Source organism: Peromyscus maniculatus, chromosome 4 (genome assembly GCF_049852395.1).
Source record: "Peromyscus maniculatus bairdii isolate BWxNUB_F1_BW_parent chromosome 4, HU_Pman_BW_mat_3.1, whole genome shotgun sequence".
In the NCBI taxonomy this organism is placed as follows: domain Eukaryota; kingdom Metazoa; phylum Chordata; class Mammalia; order Rodentia; family Cricetidae; genus Peromyscus; species Peromyscus maniculatus.
In genome coordinates this window covers 77,106,950-77,127,764 of record NC_134855.1, presented here as the reverse complement: position 1 = coordinate 77,127,764, position 20,815 = coordinate 77,106,950, and positions in this window count along the sequence as shown.

Sequence of the window (20,815 nt, the reverse complement as noted above, 5' to 3'; positions counted from 1 at the left end):
GCTACAAAAGGGAAATAGTACATCATTTCCAAAGTATTTTCTTTGTTTGATGTTCCTCAAAATTATGTGCTCAAAATAACCTTTCTACCAAGGAGGCATGTTTTAGAGTGGCATATTCAGCTCCCTTACACATATTTTACATCCCTGAAATGTGCCTTCCATTTAAGCACAGGGTGTTGAACAAGGAATCCAGAGTCAATCTCCAGTTACCATCATTGGTTGAGTGTGAGCCTCGTTTTTTTCTTTTGTAAACTGTAGGTACTTTACACTCATGAAGCTCTGTTACAGAACGTAGGTGAAATACTAATATATCTTGTATCTGGTCTTATGCTACCATGAAAATAGTGTGAAATATATTGAAACTCAGGAAAGTCTGTCTATGTAGATCCACCAAAGACTGTGTCTTTCAGAGCAAGTCTTTACTCATTGGCTCGATGAGCTTTATTCTGGGATTTTGACATTTGCTTTCCCTGCACAAAGTGGACACTGCTTTTTTCTGGGAGTAACACTAAATATGTTCCTGGTTGTTTTTTGAAAATGTGAGCAATATGGATTGTAGAGAGAGAGTTGAAAAATACGAAGTAGCTTCCATTCTGAGCTAGGTGCCACACCTATGGCGGCACTATGGAAGCTGTCTGATCCCAGCTTCATGCCTTCTGTGTCGGTGTAAAGAGTGGACTCTCCTTTGGGTTTAAGATCTGTACAAGAAGGCTCTTCCCAGTGTGTAAAGTATGGAAGAAAAAAGTTTCTTCTATATTCAGATGGTTTGCTAACAGAGCTACAAAGCAAATGGACAGCCGCGCTCAACAGGAGAAAAGATATGCAAGTTTGTCAAGTGTGCCGGGAACTCATAGCATAACAAATGAACACAGCAAATCCAGACAGATCTAGAGGCTGAAGCACTCTTCATAGAAAAGAGGAGACAGGAAAATAGACAATCTGGAGAAAGTGAACGATTTTGGGAGGGCCCTTGGAATAATCACCTGTGACTTATTCTGTTCAGGCACCTTGTCTATATTCAGTTTCCTGAGATCTGATTTTCCTGGCCCATGAGATTTTCTGATAGGGACCGCATGACCATGGAGCTCCCTTTGGAAGACTTGGTCCATTTCTAGGTGGTTAAGGAGAGCCCAGAGAAAATTCTTCACAGTGTCTATCATTTCTCATGCACCCTCTGACTGAAACAGCCAACAGCCCAAAGCATGCTTTATAGAACAATTCCCTAAAGCATTCCAGAGAAAAAGATAACTTGTTGGGGAATGTTTCAGGAAAAGGAATACTGCAAGAGACTGAAGACAAACCTCTCCCATGTCATTAGAATTGTGGCTAGAATTTGTTGCATTTGAAGTGTCCTGAAGTGATAGAAATAGAGAACCAAATCTAATAAGAATAGAAATTATTCAAATTGTCACATGTAACAACTAAGTAAGCTGCTTCCTTCTTGGAAATTTAGGTTCTTTCTCTATAAAACTGGGGCGCTAGTTTCTGAACCCTAAATTGTCTTACTGCTTTGACTTTCCTTGATTTTATTGTAAAACCTGGGCATATTCTAAAGCACACCATATTGAGAACTTCTGCAAAGGCTTTGAGGCAAATGAGGGGCTCGTACAGCATTGCTATTGGCAGAAACCATGGTAAGTATGATTTAGAATGCTTCCCAGAGCTGCAGCAAAAGATATTGAGCCAAATTCCTGGGGCATCTGAACCACTGCCTGGCGAAAAGCTCGGCCTTCTTCCAAAACCACTAAGTGGTACCTTTGTGACCTGACTGTGTTAATTATGAGTTGGGTACTTTGGGAGCTATATCAGCTCATTGATAGCTCTGGGCTGGAGCCAAGTTCACTTTGTGGCAGTAAGTAGACCTGGGGAGGAAGTAGGGTCTTTACTTCATTAAAAAGGTGTATGCTTCTTTATGTGTCACATATGTGTAATCAGCATCGAGATGAAACTGCATCCCTGAAACATGGATGTGCATATGCAGGAAGAATTTCACGAACATAATTAAGCAATGTGATCAGTGGATATTTGCCCAGCTCTGTACCAGCATGCTGAAGGAATCTGGTAACATACCTGACTCAGTGGGATAGAAAACAAAATAACCTGACATTTTCCTTATGCTTTTCTTCTAAACTTAAGGCCCACACCAGCATGATGTGATCTAGAATTTCCCTCAAAATGGCAGAAGATGGGATTTTCTCATTAAGAAATAGCCTTTCTGGTGTGCATGCTATAGAGCAGAAAGAAAAAAAAAACAGGAGAAACTCTTAAGGTATGGTACAAGAAATGCCTGTTTCAGACCTGAGTTGCTTGAGAGTTACTATTTTTTCCAAACATTGACATATACAATACATGTGAACACACACACACACTCTTAGTTTTTGCATACATATTGCTAATTTCTTTCACTTTATAGCAGTCAGAGTTTAGGCTTCAAAAATTAAATAGAAACATTTGTGACCCTGGTTTGGGTAAACCAATAACAATAACAGTAGTAGTTGCCTTACTGCATTATGAAAGAACCATCTATGTAGCATGAATTTTAAAAGGTCTTAATAAAAACAAACCTGGAGCCAGGTATTAGGGTGAATGCTGAAAGATCAGACAGAACCAGGCACAGCCAACCTCACTTTGCCAATTCTCAGCTGATCTTGTTTCCTCAAATTGAAAGCCTCTGTGTCCTCATCCAAATGGATCTCAGCTGAAATGCTGCTCAAAAGTCTAAAGGCTTTAAAAAGGGACTAGTTTCTGGTCCTCACATCTTACAAACTTTTCTGCTTCCTGCCATCATTTCCTGGGATTAAAAGTGTGTGTCACCATGCCTGGCTGTTTCCAGTGTGGCTTTGAACTCACAGAGATCCAGACGAATCTCTGCTTCCCAAGTGATAGTATTAAAGGTGTATGTGCCACCATTTTCTGGCCTCTATGTCTATCTAGTGGCTGTTCTGTTCTCTGACCCCAGATAAATTTATTAGGGTGCACAATATATTGGGGAACACAATATTACCACACATCTAAGCTAGCATATCATGTTGTATTAGTCAGAAAAGAGAGGGAGAGAAGGACAGGGAAAGAAAGAGGTAATTGTTTTGTATGTTTGCAGTCAGTTTTCATCCATTCCTCTCCTCTATTGCTTTCCTTTGGACCCCTGACATGCTCTAGCTATTTCCATCTCTCCCCATTTCTTATCACATGTATTGTATCACTCCTTTTTTTTTAGTCTCTCCTGTAAGATGTCATCCTCCTCTCCCATTATTCTTCTTTGCTTTCATCACACACACACACACACACACACACACACGAAATAACTTTGATAAATTGAGCAGCTACGAAGCCACTTTTAAAATTGCAAGGTTGACAATTACATAATCTTCATTATGAATCACCAAATTTTACCTCGTTACAACTATTAAGGTCTGGTCATACTAATGAGAGTCATACTCGGTATTTCTAGGCTGTTTTGTGCTCTGTGTTGCTCAAGAGAGCAGGAGGCTTACAATAAGATGAATGGCATAACAGTAGTAATCTTATATAGGAAACAACATACAATTAGCTGAAATTATATAATGGGCCGCTAAATGGGGCATAGCTGAATACACTTTGCAAGTATTTAATGTAAGAGCAGAATTTATCATGTGGAAATGGCGAACATTAAAAGCTAATATTTCTACTTAAAATTCCTTCTCCTCTTTTTACATTCCTTAGCCAGCTAGCAATATACCAAGTAGAAGTACTGGAGAGAAGCAAGGTGAGGGAAGCTTGTGCACACTATTTAATCATAGGCAAAATACATTAATTTTTTTTGAGATTTTCTTTGTGGGTTATTTTCTTGGCACTTACAGAATAAAACAAGTGACAGACCGACACTGGGGGTTGTCAAGACAGCCAGAATTTAATGTTAGAAAGAGAATAAAATATGTGCAGTGCATAATCAATCTGCCCAAAGCAAGCTTTGCTTTCAAGATGTACAGAAAGTTGTGTCTATAGGTTTTCTATAGTGCTAGTGCCTATTTTCTATGCTTCAAAAGTATGATCTGTGCAGTTGAACTAATGAGGTATAAATCAGGTCTTTCAAGCAGCAGTATTTAAGCATAATAAATTGAAATAAAATTTTCAATCATGTGTGCATTCTTTAAATCATCCACGTTAACTTCTTTGCAGTGTGATGAATATTTATTTGTCGTTTCTTCAGCATCTTTCATTTCCCCGAGAAAATGACAGCACCCTGTCTCCTTGTCTCTAATCTCTGTCAGATGGTTTGGTTAGGTGGGATTTATACTACTCCAATGATACAAGTAGGCATGGGGAAGCCTACATCATTCCATGTCCTAGATAGCTTCATGTTCTATACTATCAATATTTTGAGACTAAAAATGGAGTGGTGTCTACCAACTAAATAGAACTGGGAGGCTATGAAAGGAGGATCCTGGCATATATATGCTCAACAATAAGAAGTATTATAAAAGACCCTGCAAAGCATCCTTGCACCAGGAATCAATCTCTCTCTCTCTCTCTCTCTCTCTCTCTCTCTCTCTCTCTCTCTCTCTCTCTCTCTCTCTCTCTCTCTCTTTCACACACACACACACACACACACACACACACACACACACACACACACACACACACACACACAGGCTAACATTTAACCCCAGATAAAAATCCTATTACGCATTCTCACATAAAGTATTTTTTGTAGTTGACCTTTTGTTCCTTCAGGCTGACAATGAAATCATGCCCAATCAGTTGTAAGTCAATTATTTAGGCTTCTGAGTAAGTGAAAGCTTCTCTCTTCCACTAGATATATTAATTACAAACACTGAAATCCTTGACTCAATATTCTCTTTATGTTTCAAGTCAATTTCATTTGAGACTATCACAGGTAAAATGAATTGCTTTATTATAGGTGTGGACAGCCTAAAAACCAATCACCTATATTGCAGAGGAAACTAATTAATACAAAGACCCAACCTAAGTGAAGATCATACATTAAGAAAGAATATGTACACATAGATGTATACATGCACATATAAATACATATGATCATTGTACCTATAATAGGTTTTATAGAGAAGGTTTTACACAAGAATATAATAAACTTTGTCCATCAGCACCTCTGTACCCTGCTCTCCTCTTTTCATCCCTCCCATCCTCTGAAATTATTCCTATTCATTTTGCCAAGTCTTGTCTCTATTTTCATATTCTATATTAGAATGTGATTTCATGTGTCTATGAAAAATCTAGGAGTACAAATAAAAAATCATATGATATTTGTCTTTAACTTAATATGTGTTTACCAGTTTCATGCAAATGATGCAATTTTATATTTATGTCCAACTATATATACAGACATTTTATAGAAACCTAGGCTGACTCCACAACTGCCTGATATCCATATAAATGGATAACTCCTCAAGTCTATAATTTTTAAATATTTTATTTTATTTTTACTTATTGGTATTTGTGTGTGTGTGTGTGTGTGTGTGTGTGTGTGTATGAGTGCATATTATACGTAAGTGTTTGCAGGTACCTACAGAAACCAGAAGAGGGGTTGGATCACTTGAAGCAGGAGACACAGGCAGTTGTGAGCAACCCTATGTGGGTGTTAGGAATCAAACTTCAGAATTCTGAAAAAGCAGTAAGTGCTTCGAGTAGCTGAGTCATTTCTCCAGCCCCTAGGTCTATGTTTTAAAGTAGATTAAGGACAGCATGTTTTATATATACTGCCCTATACCATATCATTGTTCTTCCTTGGCATTGGATGGAATTTGCAGAATATGCTTCCCTTCATTTCCATATGGACACATTTGTGAGTACTTACATTTCTGAAATAATGTAATGTGAGTGCTTTGACTTGATGTGACATTCTGAAAGAGGTGGGATATGAAAAATGAAGTTACTAGATAATTATCTTTGATTGCTTAAAAAAAAAACAAATAACAACAAATCAGAACTGGCTGTAAATGAAAGATACTAAACTCCTAAGTTCTTTTCTATCTTACACAGCACATGAGGTGGTTTCTGGGCTTATTTTTTTATGTATTTTTTTTCTTTCCTTTTACATACCAACCCCTGTTCCTCCTCCCTCCCCTCCTCCCACTCTCCTCTGCCTACCCGCATCCCAACCCCATTCCCTCCTCATAGAAGGTAAGGCCTCCCTTGCATAGTCAACACATGCTGTCATACCAAGTTGGAGCGGGACCTAGCCCCTCCCCCTTGCATCAAGGCTGAGTAAAGCATTACACCATAGGGAATGGGCTCTAAAAAGCGAGTTCATGCACACAGGGTAAGTCCTGGTCCCATTGCCAGGGGATCCACAAACACATCAAGCCATGCAACTTTCACTCACATTCAAAGGGCCTAGGTTGGTCCCAGGCAAGCTCCCCAGCTGTCAGTCCTGAGCCCATGAACTCCCACTAGCTTAGGTCAGCTGTCTCTCTGTTTTTTTCCATCATGATTCTGACCCCTCTTTGCTCTTGTAATCCTTCCTCTCTCTCTTCAACTGAATTCCAGAATCTTGGCTAAATGTTTGGCTGTGGTCTCTGCATCTGCTTCCATCTGTCATTGGATGTAGGTTGTATGATGACAAGTAACTGGGTAGACACCAATCTGAGTTCAGGGGAAGGCTAGTTCAAGCACCCTTTCCACCATTGCTATGAGTCTTACCTGGGGACAATCTTGTGAATTCCTGGAGTTTTCCCTATCTGAGGATTTCTCCCCATCCCCTTAATGGTACATTCTGTCAAGATATGTTTCATTGCTCTCCCTTCCCATCTCCCCTGCAACTCGGCTATCTTGAGCTCTCACATTCCCACTTCCCCTCCCCTCCCCTCTCCTCCTCCTCCCAGTTTACCCAGGAGACCTTAACCCTTTCCCCTTCCTAGAATGATCCATGTATGTCCCTCTTAGTGTCTTTCTCTTTACCTAGCTTCTCTGGGGTTGTGGATTGTAGCCTGGTTATCCTTTGCTTTGTACTTAATATTCACTTATGAGTGAGTGCATACCATGTTTATCTTTCTGGGTCTGGGCTACCTCACACAGGATGATTTTTTTAGTTTCATTCATTTGTCTACAAATTTCATGATGACTTTGTTTTTTACCGCTGTGTAATACTCCATTGTGTAAATGTACCACATTTTCTTTACCCATTCTTTGGTTGAAGGGCATCTAGGTTGTTTCTAGGTTCTGGCTGTTATGAATAATGCTGCTATGAACATAGTTGAGCAAATGTCCTTATAGTGTGGTTGAACATCTTTTGGGTATATGCCCAGGACTAATATTGCTGGGTCTCGACGTAGGTTGATTCCTAATTTCCTGAGATACTGCCATACTGATTTCCAGAGTGGCTGAACAAGATTGCCTTCCTACCAGCAGTGGAGAAGAGTTCCCCTTTCTCCACATCCTCTCCAACATAAGCTGTTGCCTGTGTTTTTGATCTTAGCCATTTGATATTAGTCACAGATATAATATGGTATCTCAGAGTTGTTTTGATTTGCATTTTCCTGATGGCTAAGAATGTTGAACATTTCCTTAAATGTCTTTTGGCCATTTGAAATTCTTCTGTTGAGAATTCTCTGTTTAGCTCTGCATCCCATTTTTTAATTGGATTATTTGATACTTTGCTGTCTAGTTTCTTGAGTTCTTTATATATTTTGGATTTCAGCCCTCTATCAGATGTGGGCTTGGTAAAAATCTTTTCCCATTCTGTAGGTTACCTTTTTGTCTTATTGACAGTGTCCTTAACTTTACAGAGTTTCTCAGTTTCAGGATGTCCTCTTTATTAATTTTCGCTCTCAGTGTCTGTGCTACTGGGGTTATATTTAGGAAGTGATCTCTTGTGCCAATGTGTTCAAGGCTACTTCCCACTTTCTCTTCTATGAGGATCAGTGTAACTGGATTTAGGTTGAGGTCTTTGATCCATTTGGACTTGAGTTTTGTGCATGGCAATAGATATGGATCTATTTGCATTCTTCTACATGTAGATATCCAGTAATGCCAGCAGCATTTGTTAAAGATTCTTTCTTTTTCCAATGTATAATTTTGGCTTCTTTGTCAAAAATCAGGTATTTGTAGTTGTGTGAATTAATGTCAGGGTCTTCCATTTGATTTGATTGACCAACATGTTTGTTTTTATGCCAATACCAAACTGTTTTTATTATTATATCTGTATAGTAGAGCTTGAAGTCAGGGATGGTGATGCCTCCAGAAGTTCCTTTATTGTAGAAGATTCTTTTGGCTATCCTGGGATTTTGTTTTCCCTTATTAATTTGAGTATTGTTCTTTCAAGGTCTGTGAAGAATTGCATTGGAATTTGGATGGGGATTGCATTGAATCTGTAGATTGCTTTTGGTAAGATTGCCATTTTTACTATATTGATCCTACCTATCCACAAGCATGGGGGATCTTTCCATTTTCTGATATCTTCTTCTCTTTCTTCAAAGACTTAACATTCTTGTCATACAGATCTTTCACTTGTTGTGTTAGAGTTACCCCAAGCTATTTTATGTTATGTTTCTCTAATTTCTCTAATTTCTTTCTCAGTCAATTTATCATTTGTATATAGGAGGGCTACTGAGGTTGTTTTTTTTTTAATTAACCTTGTATCCTTTCACATTATTGAAGGTGTTTATCAGCTCTAGGAGTTTCTTGGTAGAATTTTTGGGGTCACTCATGTGTACTATCATATCATCTGTAAATAGTGAAAGTTCGACTTCTTCCTTTCCAATTTGTATCCCTTTGATCTCCTTTTGTTGTCTTATTGTTTTAGCTAGAACTTCAAATACTATATTGAATAGATATGGAGAGAGTGGACAGCCTTGTCTTGTTCCTGATTTTAGTGGAATTACTTTGAGTTTCTCACCATTTAGTTTGATGTTGGTTGTTGGTTTGTTGTATATTGCCTTAATTATGTTTAGATATGTTCCTTGTATCCCTGATCTCTCCAAGACTTTTATCATGAAGGGGTGTTGGATTTTGTCAAATGTTTTTTCAGCATCTAATCAGATGACCATGAGTTGTTGTTGTTGGTTTTTTTTTCAGTTTGTTTATATGGTGGATCACATTGACAGATTTTTGTATGTTGAACCATCCCTGCATCTCTGGGATGAAGCCTACTTGATCATGGTGGATGATTTTATTGATGTCTTCTTGGATTTGGTTAGCTGGTATTTTATTGAGAATTTTTATACCAATGTTTATGAAGGAGACTGGTCTATAATTCTCTTTCCTAGTTGTATCTTCCTGTGGTTTGGGAGTCAGAGTAACTTAGCCTCATAAAAAGAGTTTGGCCATGTTGCTTTTGTTTCTATTTCTGGGAACAATTTCAGGAGTATTGGTATTAGCTCTTCTTTGAAATTCTCGTATAATTCTGCACTGAAACCATCTAGCCCTGGGCTTATGTTGACTGGGAGAATTTTGATGACTGCTTCTATTTCCTTAGGGATTATAGGTCTATTGAAATTCTTTATCTGGTCTTGATTTAATTTTGGTATGTGGTACCTATCTAAAAAATTGTCCATTTGTTTTAGATTTTCTCATTTTGTGGAGCACAGGTTTTCGAAGTATGACCTAATGATTCTCCAGATTTACTCGGTGTCTGTTATTACATCCTCCTTTTCATTTCTGATTTTGTTAATTTGGATATTCTTTCTCTGCTTTTGGGTTAGTTTGGATAAGGGTTTGTCTATCTTATTTATTTTCTCAAAGAACCAACTCTCTGTTTCATTGATTCTTTGTATTGTTCTCTTTATTTCTATTTTATTGATTTCAGGCCTCACCTTAGTTTGATTATTTCCTGTCAACTACTTTTCCTGGGTGAGTTTACTTCTTTTGTTCTAGAGCTTTCAGGTGTGCTGTTAAGTTGCTAGTGTGAGATTTCTTCTACTTCTTTGTGTAGGCACGTAGTGCTATGAACATTCCTCTTAGCACTGCTTTCATAGTGTCCCATAAGTTTAGGTGTGTTATGCATTCATTTTCGTTGAATTCTAGGCAGTCGTTAACTTCTTTCTTTATTTCTTCCTTGACCCAAGGGTGATTGATTCAGTTGAACATTGTTCAATTTCCATGTGTTTGTAGGCTTTCTGCATTTTGTTTTGTTGCTGAATTCTAACTTTAAGCCATATTGGTCCAATAAGATATGGGGGATTATTCCATTTTTTTTTTTTTGTATCAGTTGAAATGTCTTTTGTTACCAAGTATGTGGCCAGTTTTAGAGAAGGTTCCATGGGATGCTGAAAAGAATGTATATTCTTTTGTGTTTGGGTGAAATGTTCTATAGATGTCTGTTCAATGCATTTGACACATAACATCTGTTATTTTCCTTAGTTCTCTGTTATGTTTCTCTCTGGCAGACCTTCCATTGGTGAGAGTGGAAAGTTGAAGTTTCCTACTCTTAGTGTTCATCATGGTTTGATGTGTGATTTGAGCTTTAGTAATGTCTCTTTTACAAATGTAGGTGCTGTTATATTTGGGGCATATATGTTTAGAATTGAGAATTCATCTTGATGGATTTTTCTTGTGATGAATATGAAATGCCCTTCTTCATCTCTTTTTATTGATTTTAGTTTGAAGTCTGTTTTGTTAGATATTAGGAAAGCTACACCAGCTTGTTTCATAGGTCAATTTGATTGGAAAGTTTTTTCCCAACCTTTTACCTTGAGTAAGGTCTGTCATTGAGGTTGAGGTGTGTTTCTTGTATGCAGCAGAAGGATGGATCCTGTTTTCATATCCATTCTGTTAGCCTGTTTTTTTTTTAATAGGTGAATTTAGTCCATTGATATTAAGGGAGTATAATGCCTAGTGATTGTTAATTCTTGTCATTTTTTTTGGTGGTAGTGTGGGTGTGTGTTTCCCTTCTTTGGTATTTGCTGGTGTGAGGTTATCTATTGTCTGTGTTTTGATGGTTGCAGCTAACTTCCTTGGGTTGGAGTTTTCCTTCTAGTACTTTTTGTAGGGCTGGATTTGTTGATATGTAATGTTTAAATCTGGTTTTGTCATGGAATATCTTATTTTCTTCATCTATAGTGATTGAAAGCTTTGCTGGGTATAGTAGTCTGGGCTGACATCCGTGGTCTCTTAGTATCTACAGCACATCTGCAGGACCTTCTGGCTTTCAGAGTTTCCATTGAGAAGTTGGGTGTTATACTGATAGCTCTGTCTTTATATGTTATTTGACCTTTTTACTTTGCGACTCTTTTTTTTCTTTAAATGAGCAACTTCTTTTTTTAAAGGTTTATTTATTATGTATACAGTGTTCTATCTGCAGGCCAGAAGAGGGCGCCAGACTTCATTACAGATGGTTTTGAAGCACCATGTGGTTGTTGGGAATTGAACTCATGACCTCTAGAAGAGCAGCGAGTGCTCTTAACCATTGAGCCATCTCTCCAGCCCTGCAACTCTTAATATTCTTTATTTATTCTGCATGTTTAGTGTTTTGATTATTATGTGGTGAGGGGACTTTTTTGTGGTCCAGTCTATTTGATGTTCTTTGTTCTTCTTGTACCTTCATAGGCATGTCTTTCTTAGGCATGTCTTTTCTTTGTACCTTCATAGGCTGGGAAAGTTTTCTTCTATAATTTTGTTGAATATATTTTCTATGCCTTTGAGTTGGTATTCTTCTTCTATCCCTATTATTCTTAGGTTTTGGTCTTTTCATGGTATCTCACATTTCCTGGAGGTTTTGTTTTAAAAATTTGCTGGATTTAACATTTTCTTTGACCAATGAATCTATTTCCTCTATTGTATCCTCAACACCTGAGATTCTCTCTTTCATTTCTTGTGTTCTGTTGGTTATGCTTGCCTCTGTAGTTTCTGTTCATTTACTCAGATTTTCCTTTTCCTGAATTTTCTCATTTTGTGTTTTCTTTATTTCCTCTATTCCAATTTTCAGTTCTTTCCTTCACCTGTTTGATTCTTTTTTCCTTTGGTTCCTTGACTTTCTTTAACAGATTTCTTGATTTCCTCCAGTTTTTTTTTTTTGTTTGTTTGTTTTTTATCTTTTCCTCCATTTCGTAAAGGAAAAATTTAACTTCTTCTTTTAGGGCCTCTACTATCTTCATAAAGTTGTTTTGAAGGTCATTTTCTTCTGGATAACCTATTTTGTGATGTTCAGGTCTTGCTGTGGTAGGATCACTAGGTTCTGGTGGTACCGTACTGTTCTTTACGTTGTTTAATGTGTTCTTACACTGCCATCTATCCATTTCTTCCTTTAATCCAAACAGGCAGAGCTCCAGGTCGCTCTTCTTCCAGTTGGTATAGATAGGTGGGGCCTCTGACTCCTGTGGTTGCTCTTCCCAATCAGTTCAGGAGGGGGCTTATGGCTCCAGGAGTTACTTTTCTCAATGGCTGCAGGTTGGATATATGGCTCCAGTGGTCACTGGTGCCTCTGGGGCTGGTTGTAGGTTGATTTATTTATGAATTCAGTTAGGGAACCAGGTACACAGATTATTTTCATTATTTTTCTCTCTACTGACTTCACAGCGTTAGCTTTTCTTGGGATAGCTTTTCCTATATTTTCTGCTGTCTTGCTACTATCTCAAGTTTCCTGTGCAGAAACTGGACTGAAATAGAAGTTTTTTTTTTTAAATCTATATTTGGAAGTGAAGAAAACAATGGCCTCTCAGTAGAATCACACTGTGCAGAATGGTAATGCATTCCTGTTTCTAAAGCAATCACTGACATGGTGAAAGAAATAACCTTTTTTTGGCACAGATAACTCCACCACCCTTCTTCTAGCTGAGAAGGGATTTCTTCTCCATCAGTAGGTGAATAGACAGGAGTTTCTATTACAGAACTTGAGTTCTGCCTGCAAGAAAAAGGGGGAAAAGAGGTTAAAGATTTATGTCTTTATTCAAATATTTTAGGCTGTTTGGTAGGGACCACATATATTGAATTTCTCTTTCAATGTATGATGAATAAAAGCTGTTAGGAGCTTCAGGATAGCTTCAAAAATGAGGCCTAACAGAAGGAAGATGATCACTCAGGGACTGCTCTTCAGGCCAACTTAGCCCTCTCTTTCTCTTCTTCCTAGCTATCATGAAGCAAGCAGTTCCAGCCCAAACTTCTCTCTCTCTCTCTCTTTCTCTTTCTCTCTCTCTCTCTCTCTCTCTCTCTCTCTCTCTCTCTCTCTCTCTCTCTCTCTGTTTTGTTTTGCGACAGGGTTTCTCTGTGTAGCTTTGGAGCCTTTCCTGGAACTCATTCTGTAGCCCAGGCTGACCTTGAAATCACAGAGATCCACCTGCCTTTGCCTCCCAAGTGCTGGGCTTAAAGGTGTGTGCCACCACCTACCAGACAAACCTACTCTCTTTAACAATGATGTCCAGCCTCATGTCAAGCCCACAACAAGGGGCGAAGGCAACCTCAAAGTGAAACACCTTAAACCATTAACTGAGAAATCATTTTTTCCCTTGGTTTTGTGAGGTATTTGTTCACAATACTGAAGCACTGCCTGACACAAGAGTGTCAACCACACACCAGTTACAATAAAGGAATTCCATTTCACGATACTTCCTTCCCTCTCTTGGATAAATATGGTGGTTAGGCAACTACAGAAACTTAATTACTTTTTTTTTGTGAATTACATGATATCCTTTGAAAAGCATGATTCACAAATGAATTACAGGTTGTAATTTGTTATAAGTGTTATCATTTATATAATCTTTACAAATAAAGGTTATCAGAACTTATAAGAAAGACTGTGCTTAGCTGGAGGGCTCAATGAGCAAAGGCTTTTGTTGCCAAGCCTGATGACCCAAATTTGAACCTAAAACACAAGGTAGAAGAGAATTGCATCTCTCAAGTTGTCCTCTGACCTACACAAGGACACCATAGAACACTTGTATGTGTCTGTGCACACACACATAAACATAAGTAAAATGAAGTAGAAAGAAATGCCACCCTAAAACATCCAGAATACGGAAGAAGAGTCTGTCTAAATAAAATGTGATTCATTTCCTCTATCCCTATTGATATTTCTTGTCCTTGGTAGGAGAAATGACAGTGCCCTCCAAGTTAATATTAAGAGGATGAAATTACAAACTCTATTAAATATATGCCTGTCCTTGGCATTCATATGGCCATCAAATATTATAGTACAGGTATCCCGAAAACAGATGCAGTTAAAGTCCTGTTGCTATCAATATGTATGTACTCACAACAAGGTTGGCCTGGCATTCTGGTTGCAGATTTTGCTGATGTACTGAGATAATTTCATTTACTTGTTTATACAAGGTTTAAATTAGATTAGTAAGTGCCTGATGTCCCTCTTTCAAACTTTCAGTTCTATCCAGACTCTCTCTCTGAGGAGCTGCATAAAAGGCAGTGAAATGGCCTGAGATAATTGACCTCAAAAGGCTTGTTAAGGTTAGAGGGTCAATGCATGTCCCTTCAGCAGGGCAACTCTCCTGATCACAGCAGCAAAGGACTCCTGTTGCTTGTAAAAATAGGCCAGTGGGGGCAGGGCCCTGCATTTGGAAGAATTCATTACTTTATTGTGTATCTTCTTGCCTCCTGTGCACCTTAGGTGTTCATATGCATTTATTTCCAACTTGTATAATGGGGTTAGTTCTTTACATATCTTAATGTGTACATGAACTCAATGGAGTCTTTGTTAGGATGCTTCTCATTCAGTATGCATGCTGCTGCTGCCTCTCCTATTATACTTTGACTATCTGTCTTCCTCTAAGCTTGATTAAATGACTAATTGTTATATAAGAAACATATTTCAGCATAATTAATATTTTCAATTATTGAGATTTCTTGTATGTTATTTGGTGTTGATTTATGGTCCAGATACATAAACTTATTCTTTTTTTCCCAGCAAAGAGCTGTTGTTTGAAGCTTGTTCACATTCTATTTAATGTTATACTTAAAGAGGAATAATCTGGCAATTAAAAGAGAGGAAAGGATGTTATTAATAGGGGAGGCAGAAACGTATTATTTCATAGTAGTCATTAGTTCTTTCTCCATCCCATAATGCTCAGAGAGCTCAGAAACTAGTTAGACTATAGGATGTCCAGTTAAATATGCACTTCAGACACATAATGATCTTTTGCATTATTTACATGCTTCATTTAACACTTGGGACATAATATATAATTTCTTTTGTTGGTAACAATTGATTGTATTTATTAACTAAAATTATTTTGTCTGAGGCAAAAATCTAAATTATCTTCAGCCCAGGTTAAAATGTGGCCTGTGTAAAACATGACAACTTTGATACCTATCAGCTATCCTGTGAGTTCTGCACTGTTAAAGAGTGTGTTGTGTTCTTTCAAGACAAATCATAAATATGACAATCATTTCTTCTTTCCCTTTCCTCTAGTCTTTTGCCACATGACTAATTTGTAAATGAAATGGACTTTCAGTCAAAGCAGTAAATCTATGTCAAAGTCTTCTAGGATTTGATGTTTTGGATGTCATTCAGTGGGTTATGACATAGATTTCAATAATATAAGATTGCAGTATTTTAGAGTAACTAATAACTAAAATATCCTAAAAGTCATCCTAAGCATGACTGTGTTTTTCCCCCTAGAAACATTTATGGGTGACAAAAGTATATGTAAGATTTTGGTGTTGAGTGATAAAACTTTTCCTCTACCAACTTAAGTTCAGGTGTGGATGAAGCCTTGAATTAACTAATGACAGAATAATGAGAAAAAATGTGATTTGTCATGGAGGAATGCATGGTAGATAATGTTCTCTGGCTTGTTATAAGGTTATGTAACAACATTCTTAATATATTGCAAATTGAAAATGCGTTTGATACATCTGACCTATCTAGTGTCACAGCTTATTGTATTCTACTATAAGAATACTCAGAACACATTTGCTAGCAGGCAGCTAAGCAAAATCATACAACACAAAGCTATTTGATATTAAGTACTGACTATTTCATGAAATCTTCTGAATGTTTTACTGAGAGTGAAATGTAGAATGGTTATTTTCATTCTCTTCAGCTTGTAATGAGCTCATTGCTCTCACGTCATCCTAAGGTCACAAGAGTCTAAGTACAACTTTTATTGTAATTGGAACAGGAATCAGTCTAACCAAAATTGGCTGGACAGGGACCAGTGGGAAAGTGCAGAAGTTCTCCTTAGTCTTTTCATCAAGATGCTAATAGGCAATCTCTCTCCTGCACTGTGAATGTCTGGGGAAGGGTTTGTAGCAGCTGGATTCTCACCTCTCCACATAAAAGGTTAATCTCCCAAAGTGGAAACTCCCAGGAGGCATTGTGAAAGGTGGCTGTATGTTAGGGAGGACACATATGCATTAATTACGTAACTGAAGAAGATGATTTTTTTTTCTTTTTCTGATTTCTTAAACAATTTTCAGTTATGAGAAACACATGAAGGTATGCACTCTTATGGTAATTATAAGATTATTTTAGGTAACAGATATTACTAAATTTAAAAAAAAAAATCCTAAGAAAAATCTCATTAGATACTGCCTAATACACAACCCAGAACAAATTTGTGATGATGGAATAAGTGACGAGGAAATAGCAAGCAGAAAATGGTACCTCTACCTCCACTCCAGGATGGAGGAAAGAGGGAGCAGAAAATGGAACCTCTCCCTCTACTCCAGGATGGATGCAGGGAGTTTTGAGTGAGCACAGCAGATATGAAGGATGAGATAAATGTTGTCTTTTGGATAAAACCCCAGATGGTACTAAATAGATACTTGCAGCTGTAAGCTATCCCATTCACATCTCCAACTACCCACATCTTTCAGCTTAGAGTTTATGAAATTAAGTAGATTTAACACAGAGCTATTTCATCTATAATTTACCTTTATAGAAAAATTCCTTCTAATTACAGGGACCCTCAGGTATGAAAGAATGCCTAAAGGAGTAGAAAAGGAATTTGGTAAAAAAAGTGTATCTTGAAGGAGATGTTTCTCCTCTGAAATGAGGTAATTCATCCTTCATCCCTCCCACTGAACACCTAAGAAGAGCTTTGGCAGTGATTATGAAAGCATACATGTTGCAACCACTACTTCTGTATTATCATGAAAATGATTCTGTTTATAATGCCAACTAATGTTCTCAGCAAAAGACTCTCCTTCTGGGACATTTATACAACTAATAACGTTTTAGCATTTTGTCTTCCCTTTGAGGGAATGGTTCCAGGATCCCATGCCAACAAATCAGCTGATGTTCAAGCCCCTTTATAAAATGGCAAAGTGTTTGGGTATAATGCCCACAATCTTCCAGTATATATCTCCAGATTACTGATAATACCTGGTACAGTCTCAATGTTTGTGAAGAGGTATTGTACTGTATTGTTTGGAAGAACCATAAGAAAAGATGTATGTTTTGAATAGATACAACTTTTCTTGTTCTCATGTATTTTTACTCAATTTTGGCTGAATGCATGAAAGCAGATTATGCTGCTCAAAATATTCACATAAGCAAACACTACTCGGTAGCACAATAGCTCTCTCCACCACTTCTGGCTGCTTTCTGTCTATAAATGCTGTCTGGCCAATTGACAGATTATATTGCCTTTTCTTTCTCTCTCTCTCTTTTTGAATTGTTATTATTCTGAGGTTTACCATTTCTAGAAGACATTTTTAAAAGCTCAGAATATCTTTAAATCAAATTATCTATAATTTAATATTTTTTACAGCATTACTGGTTTGGTTCCCTATAACAAAAGAAAGACTAACAGAAGAAAAGCATAATGAATGTAATTTATCTACTTTTATATGATGTGGAGCCTTCCTAAGGAGAAGAACACACCGATGAAGAAGTTGCTAGGTGTAGTACACAGAAGAGAGTTGGAGAAAGAGGAGGCTGTAAAGAGGGCCTGAGCTGAGCATGTTCACCTTGCAGAGACAGCATGTCTGTTTGCTCAGATTCCTTTGGATGCTAAGTTCACCTTTGAGAAAAGGTTACTCATTGTCTAGCTATTTCCTTCAAACTTGACACAAATAAACTTGCAGGAGAGCAGCTGAAGCAGCTGTGAAGAGGAACATGAAACTCTCACAAAACTGAGCTGTAACTAGATTTTCCTGCCTTGCCCACAGTCAGGACAAATCTCTGTTATCCGCTAGTCCCACAGCTGCTCAGACTCAACCAAGTAAACACAGAGAGTTATATTGCTTACAAACTGTATGGCCGTGGCAGGCTTCTTGCTAACTGTTCTTATAGCTTAAATTAATCCGTTTCCATAAATATATACCTTGCCACATGGCTCGTGGCTTACTGGCATTTTCACATGCTGCTTGTCCTGGTGGTGGCTGGCAGTGACTCCTTCCGCCTTCTTGTTCTTTCTTTTCTCTTCTCTGTTAGTCCTGCCTATACTTCCTGCCTAGCCACTGGCCAATCCGTATTTTATTTATTGACAAATCAGAACAATTTGACATACAGACCATCCCACAGCATTGAGCCCCTTCATAGTCCTTTGTGGAAGCAAAGCTCAGGAGACCTTTATAAAAAAAAAAAACTCTCCACTCCCTGTACTCTAATCACCGCCTTTTAAGAGGTAAACAATTGACTGAGGAAGTTAGAAAGGTGCTTTTTGTTATAATAGCTGTTAGTAAGTACTCAGGTGAGTTCTTCTTGATGTATCTACTACCTAAGAGTTACCCAGGCTTTGCAAATAACCTCAATAAACTCACTGATTCTGATTCACCAAGCTGGACTTGGATGGAATCCTTTCTTTGGTCTATAGGTGCTCTCTATATAGAAATAAATAGACATCTCTTCACATTTTTCTAGGAAATGTCACACAGCAAAACACCTGTGTTCTGGATATGAAGAGAGCGTCCCTCACGTGAGGACCTTATGGTTTCCTTTAGAAGAGGAAAAGAGAAGAACCACCGACACCTTTGTTCATCTGCTGTTTTCTCAAATCCTCTCAGCTCACATACTCAATATGTCACATTGCCACGTTCTGGGGCACCTTGCATATACTACATACCATCAGCAAAATTACAGAACCTCACTCTAACCTTATCTGTCTCGGCAGAAGGAGTGGGGAAAGGAAATGCCATGTTCCCTCTTACCTGATTACATTATCACAAACTGTTTTGATCTCCATTTGATAAAAGTCAAATATAAATGGGACAAATGGACTAGTTGAGAAACATTTTGTTAAAAATTACGAAAAGGTTAAGATTTGAATTGTAAATGGCTAAAAACCATCAAATCACTGACAGTGTTTTGGATCATGTATTAAGATGTTTTCTCTTGAGACTGTGGAATGATAAGTTCTTGCCTTAAGAACTATTTATATACATTATTTATTATCTGCTCTGGGTTTGATCATTGATGAATAATGAAAGCCTGTGTACTGTGACTTTTACCCATAGAACTAATTCACCTTTTATAACTACCACACATACTGGGTTTTATCAGATATTCAAATCCTATTTTATTGAGGCATGATTTTATATTTTTGTTTAGTTTTCTAGACTAATACCACTTTAGGGCATAATGCTTTCTCTGGTGTTTACTTAACTCTGTTTTCAAATGAGAAAGAAACTTTATCATTTGATATTTGGACTAAAACTTTTAATAAACAATAACTCGAGAATGGGGAGGCAAGAACAAGTCACATCTAGGCATTGACTTCATAAATTCTTATTTTTAGTTCCTGGGTGATAAAACTTCTCTGTGTGGTTAAACTGAAGTCAAGCTTCTCTACGTTTTCTCAGGACTGTTTATGTCCTTCTGTGTAAAATCTAATTGTAGCAAAGAACTCCTCTGTCAGTTTATGAAGCACTACCCACCATTGATATCTAATTAGCCTTTATATTTGATTAGCTTTTTCCACAGACTATCTCTGTTCACTCTAGTATACCCAGAAGAGAAATAATTTGAAAAGAAGATTCATCTTGCCTCTCATTTTCAGTAGTCTTAGTCCATGGTTGCTTGACTCTACTGCTACTGGGCCCTGGTGAGGCAGAACATCACTGTGGGGTCATGTGATAGAACAAAGCACCTTTCCCGTGGGGGCAAAAAGCAGAAAGTGAGCACGTCAGGGGGTGGAGCCTAAGACATACCCTTCAAAGGCCTTATTCTCAGTGGTTTACTTCTTCCAACTAGGCCCCAGAATTTTCATCACCTCCTAGTAGTCTGTTCAACAGTGAATCTCAAGGTAGGAGGGAATGGAGATGTGTTGAGGGGGGAAGGCTGGGGGAGTGGAAGGAGGGATGAGAGGGGGATCTGTGGTTGGTATGTAAAATGAATAAAAAAATTCTTAATAAAGAAAAAGAGAAAAAGTAACTCAGTAAAAAAAAGAAAAAGAAAAAAATCTTTGCTGTTCTTATATTTATACTAAGGGTCCTGAATAATGTCTACCTTGTCACACCTTAACAAGTGCCAATAAATATGTTTTTCAGCATGAAGAATTATATCTAGGAACACTGGAGATTTTCTGATCATCTTATCAATGTTCTATGGTTTGTATCTATTCTATTCCCAATGCCACTGAAGTTCTTGTGTTATAAACTATATCTACATATTCATGTTAGTGTTTTAGAGATGCAGCCTTTGACAGTGAGTTAATAGATGATGTTATGACAGTGGTGTCTCCACCACAGGTTTGATGGCATTATAAGGAAAGGAAGAGAATTGAAGTAAGTACCTTACTCTGTCTTGACCTTTAATGCTTTGACCATGATGATCCATAAGAAGGTTCTAACAAGAATCTGAGTACACTCCAGTGCTTTACTCTTGGACCTGCTAACCCAGCTCCAGAGTTATGAGCCGCTAAACTATTTCTTACGAATCACCCCATCTCAAGCATTTTGTTAGAGCCACAAAAAAGAACTAAGAAAGGAAATTGATGCCAAGGACTAGCACTGTTTCCTATAGAAT